Below are 14,456 nucleotides of genomic sequence, written 5' to 3'. Positions count from 1 at the left end.
TAAAGCCTGCTTTTGGGATGGGCAATTTTACAGTACCTCAAGTGTTGACATAGCGGATGGCGATTAGGCTAGATCTTCCACTATATTATAATGTTGTGCTGCTTTGGCACAAGGATTAAATGTCGACTTGTGTACTACTCCCTTTGGCGGCTTTATTGTTAGCTCTGGAATTATGGGCGGCGCAACTTCTGTCGAAGTTGTTGTCGAACTACTAGGTTGATCCTTGTCCTTGTTGTTCGACAACTGTGGATTCCCATAATCTTTATTCCTTGTCGATATCAAAGCATCATTTTGTTGTTTCGAAACCGAAAACATCAACACTTGGGACAGGGAATCATTTTCACTAGCAACCAGATTTGTTCCTGGATTTGGAAACGGATCAGTCAATACCGCCGAGGTTTTTTAATTCTTGAAGAATCTTTTAAGCTTAGCTTTATGTGGAAAATCTCTTGTCCAATGATCCTCATCACATATTAAGCATGGACTTTTTGGTTTCCTATCTCGAAGAGGGTTTGCAGAAGAATTTTCAGGTGATGATTCCTCCTGTTTCTTCTTCTTCCCTTTGTTTCTATTCTTGCCTCCTGGTTGCTTGGTTTCTTTGCCTTTATCAGTCGAGATGGCATTTACTTCCGAGGCGAGAAGTTCTTCTTTTGCATTTTGACTGGAAATCTTACAGGCCTTTTTAGATGTATTCTTTGTCGATTTCGTTTCTATCGTACCAATCACGCCATCACCGGCATGAGAGTCATTGTTCGATTTAGGAGGAGGAGGGACGGAAAATTCCGGTCTGGGAGCGTCAGGGATTTTATCGTAGAGCATGCTAGACTGGGTATAAATCAAGTCTAAATATTGCGCACGAGAAATTACTTGCTCTTCAGTGATGACTCCTCCTTTTGCCACATCTTTTGTAATGGAAGGTAATAATGACTTAATAAACCATTCAGCTAAAAGCCGATCAGGAACATATGTTTTTACCATTCTACGACGACGTCGCCACTCATGAATATGATCGGATATGTGAGTGGCCGTTGTTTGTTTGAAATTGGTAAGAAGTTCTGTTCCCGTTTCGTACCTTATCGGTAGCGGAAAAAGGGTTAAAAAGGTTGTGGCTAGGGCACTGAAGTTGTCAAACGAAGCTCTGGGTAACTCGATATACCACTTTGTTGCCGGACCAGTTAACGTCCTCTCAAAAAGGCGAAGCCTAATCGAATCATCGTTTAGGGTGTTTGATGAACACCACAGATGAAATGTCATCACATGATTCGATAGGTCTTCACCTGGATTTTCATTAAATTTAGGAATATCTGACGGAATTTTATGCGGAATCGCTAGCCACCAAGGGGCATAAGCAATTGGATCATTCATTAGCCAATTTAGATCAGGTAACTCTAAAGTTGCCACGAAGGGTAACTGTTGATTCAGGTTTGGCGAAGCATACCCAGGATAGGATGGAATGGCTTGAGCAGTTCGTCTTTGCATACCAGCATAATGCATTTGATGCTAGTAACTTTGGTAAGGTTGATGGGCATAACCATTGTAGAATGGTTGATTTTGACTAGTTTGAATATACAACTGCCCACTATTTGCAAAGATTTATTGCTTAGATCCTTGGTATACTTGTTGGAATTGCGGTTGTTGGTATTGCACCAACCATGGTTGCGAAGCCATGTGCTGTTGTCCAATACTGACTGTTTGACCAAGATGAGGGGTAATTGTACCCGTTTGGGCTTGTGTCATTCCATTAGTTGGCGATTGTGGTTGAGTCGCAGGGACAAGAGGTTGTTGCGTTACAACCTGAGAAACCTGAGGTTGGCATACAACAAGCAAGGCTTGTACTTGCGACACCGTCACAATAGCCAGCGTAGTTGGTATATTTGACATAGGTAAACATTGTTGCATCGAATATACAACTCTTGGTTGTTGAGGCAGTATTAGCTCCCAACCGCTAGATGTAATTCCAGCATAACCTAAATTTTGTTGTGAACTCACGTATGGTTGTCCTCCCGGAGGAGACAATGAAAGGGTATATTGCACCCCATATGACAGTAATCTGGTACTTAAAGGAATTGTTTGTCCTTGAGAACCGGACTGCCCAAATTGACACCCTGAAGGATCAATTTGCTGAGACTCAACATAAGAGTTCCCGGATACTATTACAGATGAACAAACAAGAATGGACCATACTGTCAAAATAGCCCCTGAGTGGGCCCCTTCCAGCGATTGAGAGCTAGTTGGGACAGATGGTATGCCAGCGAACATTGTTGGAGTGACAACAGGAAGTTTTGTCATCGCTGTCTCGGATGACACAGCCCTAGATGTCGAGAGTTGTTCAGACATTTCTAGTCTATCCAAAAGATTGCCTAGCGATTCTACAGGAGCTTCAGATGACGGTAGACTAATTTCTGATGAAGAAGGATATAGAGTGATCCTGACTCCAAATCGCGATGGAGTACTAGATGGAGGATCCCCGACAATCTCTTCTATAGCAATCAGACCAGGTGGAAGAGGTAGACCGTCAGGTCCGTCAAATATTTCTTGTGTTGAAGAAGGTATAGAATCTGCAGCAACAGATGTTTGGGGAATAACACCTTCCGAATCAACTGTAGATGGAGCTGGTTCAGTAATACAAGTGTTTACCTTCACACTAGGATTAGTTCTACTGTCCTTTGGTGGCTGCTGAACTTCTTCTGTAAAGGCAGGGATACCAAAATGTTTTGGAGTAACTGGAGTCTCTGAAGGTGTCGGAACACTTGTTCTAACTTTACCAGGGGATTTGGAACCGGTTAAACGAGTTCGCTTTGTCCATAACAGTTTCGATTCTGGAGACAAAGACGGTTGACTCGTAAGCCTCTGCGAACGATGGGGTTTCAATTGACTTTCTTCCACGATTGCGGATTACTCGATCAACTAAAAATCAAGGGGAAATATGTTTCCAAATTAAATGAATTTTAGATGCTTTGACACAACTTTCTTTTTCAATTTTTAAGAGTCGAGAAAAAACAAAAGATGACTCTAGTCGCTTTCGACTTTTAATGAGCCTGAAGTGACAAGTGCTCAGATGGACCTTTTCCTTTAAGGAGTCTGAAAAGGAATGAAAGAGACTGCTCTAGAAATCTAGACAGAGGGATTACCAAACCAATCGCAAAACTGCAGAATACTTTTTACGGTATGGCAGTCAATCTTCCCGAATGTTGTGTTCAGTGCATTGCGATCGATAGGGCGGCAGACACGACTTCCTATGGATAAAGGATAAAGCCTATTGTGGTCTCCCAATATATACTCGACAGTACGTGGGAGAACAAGTCCATACTGACACTTATCGTCTCAAAGTGGAGGAATCACCCAACCAACAATGAAAACAACAGTTACCAGGCTTTACAACGCCGAAATACGTCTCTAGCCTAGACTTCTAAATGTTGTGCGTTAGGTTCCAAAGCGTTTTTAGATTCATTAAATTTATTTTACAGTTGATCTTGCTTAAGAAATTTGCCTTTCAGGTTCACCGCGTGATGTATATGTACAATTCCTAAAATGCAATCTAAGATGATAAACAATCATTTAATCTTCTTTTTGCAATGAAAATCCTAGCTACTAAGGAAAGAGAGATGACGTTCTTTCAACATAGAGCAGAAAGCACACACTATATGCACTATCCTAAATCAAACCAACAAACAGTCTAAATGAAAATGCACGTGCATGTATTTGTTTTCAGCCTTCTTAATGTATGAATGATAAAAAGAAAGCTAAGTGCAAATCTGAATTATTTTCCAAAGTGACGTTACTAACAAGTTTCTTTTCAAGACAAAATGAAGATAATGACAACACTTTGCAATTTAGAATTGAAAACTTGCTTTTGACACTTGAAAAAATACTAATTCAAATCAAATACAAGAGTAACAGTGTAATCGACTATCAAGAAAATTCAGATTCTCTTCTACGACCGAAAACGACACTTGCAACACTTTCAAATCAAGAATCGACAATACAATTATGCTACTTCTTTGTAAAAGAGAACTAAAAATGGCTCAAAATACATAAAAACATTTACAGTTCTTTGCACAATGGAGGCAGAATAATGGCAAGGAAGGGGGTTTCAACAGAGGTGTACTGACTACAGGCAGCAAAACTCCTGAATAGAGCTAAAAAGAGTGAAAACAAAAACCAAAATCTAAGAGCAGAAAATGCCTTGTCTGATCAGTGCACCTGTAACACAGTGAAAAAGAGATGCAGTGCACCTACTACACTCAGGAAGTGCGATGCATCTAGAATCCAAAGAAGAGACAGTGTTCTGGACCAGGGACAAGACTTTAACTGGGTTTCAGGTCATAGTTTACAGCTCAGTTCAGGGATTTAGGCCGAGAAAGTGGTAATCAGTAAATCAATCACAGGGGTAGATCTAAAGAGGTTACTAGAGCCACCACAAGGGCAATTAGAGAGCTTGTAAATCAATTTTTCAGTTCATAAACAAAACCCAGAGATAGACTGAAGTAGAGTTGATCTACTTTGCTCTTGCATAGCAAATGCAGTTCGAAGGCTAGCTGGCTTGACTTCAGGCTCTGTCTGTAAGTTTATAAAGTAAACAAATATAGATAAACAAACAATTTATTCGCTCCCCAGTGGAGTCGCCATTTTGTTATCGAGAAAACTAGTGTCTATGCAGAGCTGCTAGTCCCACTAAGGCTGGTAGCTACCTTAGAAACAAACAAACTAAAACCACTTTCTTTTTCCTTTATGAGAAGTAGATAAGAGGGGAATAAAGGAGACCAACCTCTGTCTTGCGCTTGGTTCCTTGCTTGATTCCTCTCCCTTTTGATAGATATTTGCCACTTGCTTCCTCGTCTACCCAGCTTCAAAGAGCACCTGTAGAGTTAAATCAGCATAACACTATCCAAGAACATAGATCTACTATCATAAACAATATAGGACCAGATATATATTGACCACAGAAATGCATATATCATCAATCATACAAGAATTTGGAGGAAAACTTGAATAGCTTTATTAATAATCAAGAATAGCAAAGAGGATTACAACCAATTGTTCTGACCCAACATCATCCTCTCAACAAGAAATCCCTTCTTCACCTCATGAAAAGCTTAGATTACCCAACACTATGATGTTACACCAAGAAACCAACAACACTTCCTTACAAGATACAAAATTCCAGCCTCTGGATCTCTGGGATGAGGGATCCATATATAGATGTTTGCAAGGGCGGTGAGTCAGCTTTTGAGATTTGATTAGTGTTCTCTCTCTGATAGTTCTTGATTCCACTTGGAGATTGATGATCTCTTACTCATCCCTGGGCGAATGCAGAGAGGAAAGTGTCACAGGAGAAGTTTCTGGAAGATTCCATGATCCTCCACCTTGCAGATTGACCCTGCCATTTGTCCACTCTCGCCCATCGCACCCCATAGAAGGGCTTTTCAAGATGCATCGCACCTCCCGTGTGTATTTAGGTGGGATGCAACGCACTTTGATAATGGAGCAGGTGAGATGGTCCAGTTTTGACCAGTTCTGAGCAGTTTTTCATGGAGGACTTCTGGGAGAAGATGTAATCAGTTGACTTTGTTCTTTTAGAGGTTGGAACAACACTTTTAGGGACTTAAGATCCCTTGGTTTATGGACATTTATGATTAGGGTTGCAGTGCCCAAAAATGTCTATAACACTGCCTAATCCAATTATTAAGTTTTTCTGCACTGCTTTCACCACTGTACATGGGGAGATCAAATTTAACATCTAATTTAGAAAAGGGCTTCTTAGATGTATCTTTTGAATTTTGATTATTATGATGGTGAGAAGAAGAGGAAGAACTTCCACTTGTGGAAGGAGAAGGAGGTGGATCTCCTTCATCATCTCCATGTACTGAACCTTGCCCTTCTGGAGTTTTCCCCTCTGCATTTTCCAGTTTTTCGAGCCTTGAGAACAACTTCTCAACACGATCTGCCATCATATAGAAAGTCTTGCGAAAATTGAGCTCCTCCTCATACCGAGCCTCTTCATCTGCCATGTTTCTCCTTCGATGTGCACGCCCCACCTCGGGATCGAAAGATTGTAATTCTCCTTTGCCTCTTCGGAGCCTGTTTCTCGTTAGCATACAAACATGCAATTCACATCTAAAAACACCTGCTCTAATACCACTTGATCCACGTTATCTTTTGTTTATAGACGCATTAAAAGAATTACATAAACAATTTGTAGCTTAACCAAAGAGAAACTTAAATGTGCATATGTGAGAAGAAGAAGCAACACATAAGAATACAAGAAGACAAGAACTTGATAACGGAGTTCGTCCCTTTTGGACTACGTCTCTGGGCCCTACTCGATTAATGGGGAGGCCTTCATTCATTAAAAATGGCATCAAAAGAAGTTACATTCATCAGTTACAAAAATGGAGCATTATACCTCCATGCTGGAAAATGCCTAAAAAATGGAGAGCTCTATTGCAAAAACTAACACCACCATCGAATTCCTATCGCCGAGAGGTGTAAAAACGATATAAAATTTGCCCAATTCCGAGTCTGGACAAAAATCACCCTTTGCAAAAATTCAGCGAAGCATGGTTCCACCAGTGTTTTCTGACTACTCAAGGTTCCACTGCCTCTATATTGATTTCCATGGCTGGATTGTTGTACCTCTGCTCTCCCCCCTGGGTGCTGGCAATATTTTATGTTTTAATAATATGGGAGGCGGAGTTACCATAGAGGTGGTTATGGTAATGTTTATTTTAACATATATTTGTTTTACCCCCCAACCGCATTGTTTTTTTAAATGGACATATCATATATATTTTTAACCAAAGTTGGAGGGTGGGCCCGTACTTCACGGGACCCGCACCCATTCTCATCCAACAACCATGATACGGAACCCGCAACGCTCATTGATTTTGTTCAGTCGGCGGTTGTCATATAATATGTTTGGTATGGTGGGTGGCTTTGGGTGGCAGGACCACCTACATGGCTGCCTAACCAAGCCCCACTGAATCCCTTCATTGACCGTCCCACAATTATGTCACGGATATGCCGGCATTGAAAATGGAGTGGACCATACGGTCTTTGTTATACCCATGCCATATAACCAATCAATATATATTACCCTTTGACTATATACCATATGCGTTGATTTTTGAACGACTCCACCTTGCGTTTTTTTTTTTTGTTATAAACAGTTTGGGTTTATGTTAATATATATTATGGTTTTGTTTAACCATATATGGTTTTCGAATTTGATTGTATCGTTGGGATACATATATTTTGGTTATGTTTTATATGTATTTTTTTTTAAATTTGGTTATATATATATATATATATATATATAGTTAATTTGGATAACTGTATAGAAATTTTAGTTATAACCAAAATATCCCATGTTTTCTTTTGCAGGCTTAGGAGGCCACTATAGGGATGCCAAGTGTCAAAACTTGAAGGCTTCCAGGTGGGTCCCACGTGCTGACTGGGATGCCATGTGGCGCACTGTGGGCCCCATTTTCCCCCTACCATACCAAACTTTGAAGAGCTCTATCTTTTGCATATGAGCTTAGATTGACGAACTATTCATGCCACTGCGATAAGGAAGACGAGCCCTCTCAGCTGATGCCACCAAATTCTCCTTTCTACCATTTTGAATTTCAAGCCTTATCCATCCCCTTGGTGTCTCGAGATCCACCTGGATAATTCCTCCGCACTGGGGAACTTTTGGTCCTCCAAAAGCATTAGCACACTGTCAATCCACACTGTCACTCTCTTGCATGCGAAACTGGTACATTCTTGCAATTATGCACACCACACATGACTCAAAAACCCCTCCTTGCCAAGAGTTCATAGCACACACTCATTGGCCAAGGATTACATAAAAAGTAATTAATGCCTCAAATACTAATAAGGAAAGGCCAAAATATCATCGTTGCATCTTAAAGTGATGGGAAACACGCCATCATTTTTACATTGCAACGTATGATTTACAATGGTGACCATAACAAGCTACTACCTAAAAAAAACCATCTTATCAAAGCAGACCATCGTGAATGGTGTGGATTCATCTGTTGAACATGTTCATCTTTCAACTCCTCCAGCGATGTGTCTGGAACATGGAGCATCGAACACGTGGTTTGTTGGTGTCCCTCTTTGTTGCAATGATCACAACGATTCTTTCTCCTCCAAACTGCCTTGGGGCGCCTACCCTTGGTGTTCCTTCGAAAGGTGTTCATGGAGCCTTCACTATCGCTGGATGGTGAGGAAGGAATTTCATCATCTGTCGTTGGCTGGTTACTGGCTATATCGGAGCTTTTCCCCATCTCCTTTCGGACGTATCTGAGTCCTGCATAATGCGACATCTCCTGGACTTTGATGGGGTTCATGATGCCTTGGCCTTTGATGCCGAGGCCCTTTCCTTGATATCCCATTTTCTTCATTAATTTGGATCCAATCCCTGTAGTATGTTTTTCAAAAGCAGCAAACTCATCATCATGAAAATCATATGAAATTGGAGAATCGCTTTTTACCTCGCGATAGCTATGTTGCGACTAGTCCTCGGTCTGCAACTGGCGTAGTAATCTTTGATTTTCATCCCTTGCCTCCTGTAGAAGCCTCTTTAGCTCGACATTCTCTGATTGGATGTGGTGGTTGATCTTTTCAAGTTCTACTAAGGGGAGTGTCCTTTTTGTTATATCAGTTGAAATCCTTGATTCATAGCTAGAATCAGACCCCAAATCTATGGGCCCTCTTGTCGCGACCCCCAGGGCTGAAAACTTCATCTCATCACCGGAGTCAGATCCCAAGTCAACGGGCCTACCTCGTGCAAATCCCGTAGCTGTGACTTTCTCATCCTCCTTTGACTAGGAATCTTGGCTTTGCTGTAGGGAGTCGACGACCTTCTATTTCCTATTTCTGCCATTCCTCTCAGGTCTCAGTTCTGGGTGCAGCTTCCAGCAATTCTCTTCATCATGCCCCTCTTTCCCACAATGGGTACAAGAGGGCTTTGCTCCCTTTCTCTTGACTGCTGCCGTTCTCTTTGATTGGTCATCTCTGTCATATTTTCCCCTGTTCTCAATGTGAATGGCCTTTACATTGGTCGCATCAATGGTGGTTGGTTCAAACAATAACAATGAGTGCCTAATATAATTATGCAATGATCCAATGTATTTAGTTACAATTTTAGGTGTATCAAGTGCAATACCCAAATTAATGCTTGCTTCCTAAATTATTCTGTAAAAATCTGAACATCCTGACCTTTGTCTTGCCTTAAATACTGCTAGTTCATTAAAGCTTTTTGCATGTAACCCAACATATAAAATTGTGCCTTTAATGCAGAAATGAAATTAGGCCAAGAGGAATAAAGATTACCAACATTCTTACTGCTTTGCACTTTTCTTTCCCACCAAATGAGAACAGTGCTGGTTAATCACAAAGAGGCCAACTAAATCTTTGCTTCATCCTCCACGATATGTCGAATCCTGCAGTAGATCTCAATCTACCTAATCCAATTATTAAGTTTTTCTGCATTGCTTTCACCACTGGACATGGGGAGATCAAAGTTAACATCTAATTTAAAAAAGGGCTTCTTAGATGTATCTTTTGAATTTCGATTATTATGATGGTGAGAAGAAGAGGAAGAACTTCCACTTGTGGAAGGAGAAGGAGGTGGATCTCCTTCATCATCTCCATGTACTGAACCTTGCCCTTCTGGAGTTTTCCCCTTTGCATTTTCCGGTTTTTCGAGCCTTGAGAACAACTTCTCAACATGATCTGCCATCATATAGAAAGTCTTGAAAAAATTGAGCTCCTCCTCATACCGATCCTCTTCATCTGCCATGTTTCTCTTTTGATCTGCACGTCTCGCCTTGGTATCGAAAGACTGTAATTTTCTTTCGCCTCTTCAGAGCCTGTTTCTCGTTAACATACAAACATGCAAATCACATCTAAAAACACTTGCTCTGATACCACTTGATCCAGGTTATCTTTTGTTTATAGACGCACTAAAAGAATTACATAAATAGTTTGTAGCTTAACCAAAGAGAAACTTAAATGTGCACATGTGAGAAGAAGAAGCAACACATAAGAAGACAAGAAGACAAGAACTTGATAACGCAGTTCGTCCCTCCTGGACTATGTCTCTAGGCCCTGCTCGATCAATGGGGAGGCCTTCATTCATTAAAAATGGCATTAAAAGAAGTTACATTCATCAGTTACAAAAATGGAGCATTATACCTCCATGCTGGAAAATGCCTGAAAAATAGAGAGCTTTGTTGTAAAAACTGACACCACCATCGAATTCCTATCACCAAGAGGTGTAAAAACGATATAAAATTTTCCCAATTCTGAGTCTGGACAAAAATCACCCTCTTGCAAAAATTCAGCCAAGCATGGTTCCACTAGTGTTTTTTGACTACTTAGGGTTCCACTGCCTCTGTCTTGATTTCCGTGCCTGGGCTGTTGTACCTCTGCTCTCCCCCCTGGGTGCTGGCAATATTTTATGTTTTAATAAGATGGGAGGCGGAGTTACCATAGAGGTGGTTATGGTAATGTTTATTTTAGCATATATTTGTTTTACCCCCCAACTATTTTAACATATATTTGTTTTACCCCCCAACCGCATTGTTTTTTTAAATGGACATATCATATATTTTTTAACCAAAGTTCGAGGGTGGGCCCGTAGTTCATGGGACCCGCACCCATCCTCATCCAACAACCATGATATGGAACCCGCAGCGCTCATTGATTTTGTTTAGTCGGCGGTTGTCATATGATATGTTTGGTATGGTGGGTGGCTTTGGGTGGCAGGACCACCTACGTGGCTGCCTAACCAATCCCCACTGAATCCCTTCGTTGACCATCCCACAGTTATGTCACGGATATGCCAGCGTTGAAAATGGAGTGGACCATACGGTTTTTTTTATACCCATGCCATATAACCAATCAATATATATTACCCTTTAACTATATACCATATGCGTTGATTTTTGAACGGCTCCACCGTGCGTTTTTTTTTTGTTATAAATGGTTTGGGTTTATATTAATATACAATATGTTTTTGTTTAACCATATATGGTTTTCGAATTTGATTGTATCATTGGGATACATATATTTTGGTTATGTTTTATATGTATTTTTTTTAAATTTGGTTATATATATTTTTATTTATATAGTTAATTTGGATAACTATATAAAAATTTTAGTTATAACCAAAATATCCCATGTTTTCTTTTGCAGGCTTAGGAGGCCACTAGAGGGATGCCAAGTGTCAAAACTTGAAGGCTACCATGTGGGTCCCATGTGCTGACTGGGATGTCATGTGGTGCACTGTGGGCCCCATTTTTCCCCTACCATACCAAACTTTGAAGAGCTTTATCTTTTGCATACGAGCTCAGATTGACGAACCGTTCACACCACCGCGATCAGGAAGACGAGCCCTCTCAGCTGATGCCACCAAATTCTCCTTTCTGCCATTTTGAATTTCGAGCCTTATCCATCCCCTTGGTGTCTCGAGATCCACCTGGATCAAGGGGCCATAATTATAGGAAACTCATGAGTAATTAAATATGGTACATAGTAGAATGAGAGGGATGCTAGTTTTTTTTCCTTAGTCTAGTGTTTTCATGGGTTGAGTAATTCAACTGTGGGCATAAGATAGGGGATCTAGGAAAGTTATTAGAAAAATAAATGAGATCCTCTACATCAGAGGACTCCATAATAAATGAGGATGATAAGTCATTCGTCGAGAGGGTTAAATGATGGGGAGGCTATGAGTTCTTTGTCTCAGCATAATTCTTGTTGCCAAAAATATATCTTCTCTTGTGTTATAATTACTCTTTTGGCTACTAAACCAACATCCGAATGTAGAGTCAAAAATCCTATCATAAATCTACCATATCTTAAAGGTTAAGTTCAATAATAACCCTTATGTTATCAATATGCTTTTCTTTAGTCATGATGATTTGAAAGGCATGTAGTATTTGCATGTTGCTCTGTTTGAATTTTTGAGGCTCTATCCTCCTATTCCCTTCAGCTACAAGAAGGAAATACGCGACAGCATTTTACCAGATGGAACCCATGGGAAGAAGGGATCAAAGCTTATATATTTTATTTATGCAAGAAATTGAATGGAGAGCATGTGGGGTAAGGATTGCAAGGAATTAAAGCCCAAGAGATGGATTGGTCAAGATGGAATTTGCACAGGGGAATCAAATTATAAATATATCGTCTTCATTGTCGAGCCTCTTCTATGCTTGAGAACGGAGATGTATTATGTTGATATGAAATTTTTTTGGTTGCTCTCCATTACCACATGAGAATCAATCCCGAGAACCTCGTGAATCCCAAGCTAGGGCTGACTATCTTCATGCAATATGGCCTTAAGGTAATGTTATAGCCAAAAGATGATGTTGTTTTGATGCAAAATTAGTGACTCAAATAATATAAAAAAAGAGAGTGGATAATAGCATGTAACATAGACATGAAAACATTGGTGTGGTGAATTGAGATCAGGAAATCGAACAACAACTGAAGGTTGGGCAATGGCGGACTGAACCGGATGCTGCATGAACTCCCATGATTCCCCTCTGACGGGGTTTGCAGGCCGGCCCACGGCCCTGTAAACCCCTGTACTCTCCCCCCATCATCCTCTGGTTTTTTCTTTGGCCCACGAGCGGTTTCTTGGGTCCCCCGTGTCCTGTTCTTCCCCTCCCTTTTTACCCTAGCTCCTCCCGCGCTCCCCGCACTTTCACCCTGGTTATTCCCCCCCGAAGTTTTTTTCGCTGCCCTCTCTGCATCGGAACGGCGACCCACAGCTTGGCCAACAGCTTGACGGCGTCATTTTCTCTGCCAAAGGAGAACGTGACCCACAACAAGTTTATTCTTCAGGATCTGCCCCAAACGGTCCCCCCGTTGTCGGTGCCGTCGCCATACGGTTACCTGGTTTCGAGGAATTCTCTATCGGGCGGTTACCAGTATCTCGAGGAGGGCATCTTGCAGTTGTCAACATGGACACTGAGCTAGTTGATTATTCGGAGTCCCCGCTGGTGGAAAGCTCCATCTGGCACTCCACGTTTACTTCACCAGAGGGTTTGCACAGCGGGAACTTATCTGCTAGTTTTGAGCATCTGTTGCCCACTATCGACCCGTCGCTCCCCTCCTCTCTTTACCCTGGCGAGCCCTCCTCCTGGAATTCCTTTGCGGTCCCCTCGCCGGCTTCTCTGGGCTTCCTGGAGAACTTCTTACACTCCTCTCCAGTTGGAATATCCCCCCAAGCGCTGTTTATCCCCTCCCTTCCCCTGCCCCCGGAAACCACATTGGGGCTCCCTTCCCTTTCGGCAGCAAACCCTACCATCTCGATTTCAAACCCCCCCTCGGGCCCTTCCACTCCCTCGGGTAGTTACAATGCAGTCCCTCCCCTCCCCGAAGCCATTCCCTCTTGTGGGGAAAACCCTTTACCCCCCCCCCTGTTTCCCCCCCTGTGGGCTCTCAGGCCACTGCTAACCCGGGCCGCATGTCCTCCCGACCTGCCAAGAAGCAACGTTGTTTCAAATCCACTGCGGAGGACGTCTTCCTGCAGCTGGAAGAGGATATTCAGTGGGGAGAAGCCATGGATCTGGTGGACTGTGTCCTTGTGGGACGGATTAGAGGCAGACATGCAACGGCTGCAAAAATCAAGCAATGGGCGACTGAGATTTGGGGGCAATATCTTGTGGAGATCCCATCGGTACAGACGTTCGTTCGAGGATGGTTCGCGCTCAGATTTGCAAGGGCGGACCACACGAGCTGGGTTCTTTCCTCGTTCTGGCACTTTGAGAAGGCCCCGGTCCTCCTCAAACGGTGGACGCCCCTCTTCGACCCAGAGACGGAGCTTTTGGGCATTGGGCCTGTTTGGGTTAGGCTTCCGGGCTTGCCCCTGCAGTACTGGTCGGAAGATATTTTCAAAAGAATTGGAAATGCCCTTGGAACCTTCATGGAAACAGATAAATCCTATATCTCGACAGGCTCTATGGCTTTTGCAAGGATCCTAGTACATATGGATACCCGAGGGGGAGTGTCTGAACACATTACCATTCAATGGAAAGCCACTTCTAGGAAGCAGAAGCTGGATTATGAGGGCATACCCTACAGATGCAGAAGGTGTCACCAGGTGGTACATCTATATAAGGACTGCCCCCTCCTCCAGAAGACTCAGCAGACAGCCACAGGCCAGGATTTACCCTCCTCTGAGGGGATGCTAGACCCTCAGGCTGCTATGGCACCGAGAATGGATCGTATCATCACTTCGGATACGGTGGAAGCGCCCTCGGCACCTCGACGCAGGAAGCAAGCATCAAATGCGCCCCGGCCCCCATCTCCTCCTCTGACGTGCTCCAAAGCTGCAAAGGGAGCGGTCTTCTCCTCGGGTATGTCCACTTCTTCGTCTGCCTCTGTTTTACATTTTACATCTTTGAATTTATCTACTGCTGGCATCCCCCCCCCCCTAT

At 42.4% G+C, this 14,456-nt stretch overlaps 1 pseudogene; it reads right to left on the bottom strand.

The window, feature by feature from the left end:
• LOC149178105 (alkaline ceramidase TOD1-like) overlaps nucleotides 1–13,324 on the bottom strand; it is a 55,940-nt pseudogene extending 42,616 nt beyond the window's left edge.
• Between the last annotated feature and the right edge of the window lie 1,132 nt (nucleotides 13,325–14,456).

This window comes from Pinus tabuliformis, chromosome 4_1 (genome assembly GCF_031772625.1).
Source record: "Pinus tabuliformis cultivar Carrire ecotype Pingquan chromosome 4_1, CPIR1, whole genome shotgun sequence".
Taxonomy (NCBI): domain Eukaryota; kingdom Viridiplantae; phylum Streptophyta; class Pinopsida; order Pinales; family Pinaceae; genus Pinus; species Pinus tabuliformis.
Note: the sequence above shows the minus strand (reverse complement) of the source record. Positions and strands in the feature narration are given on the sequence as shown.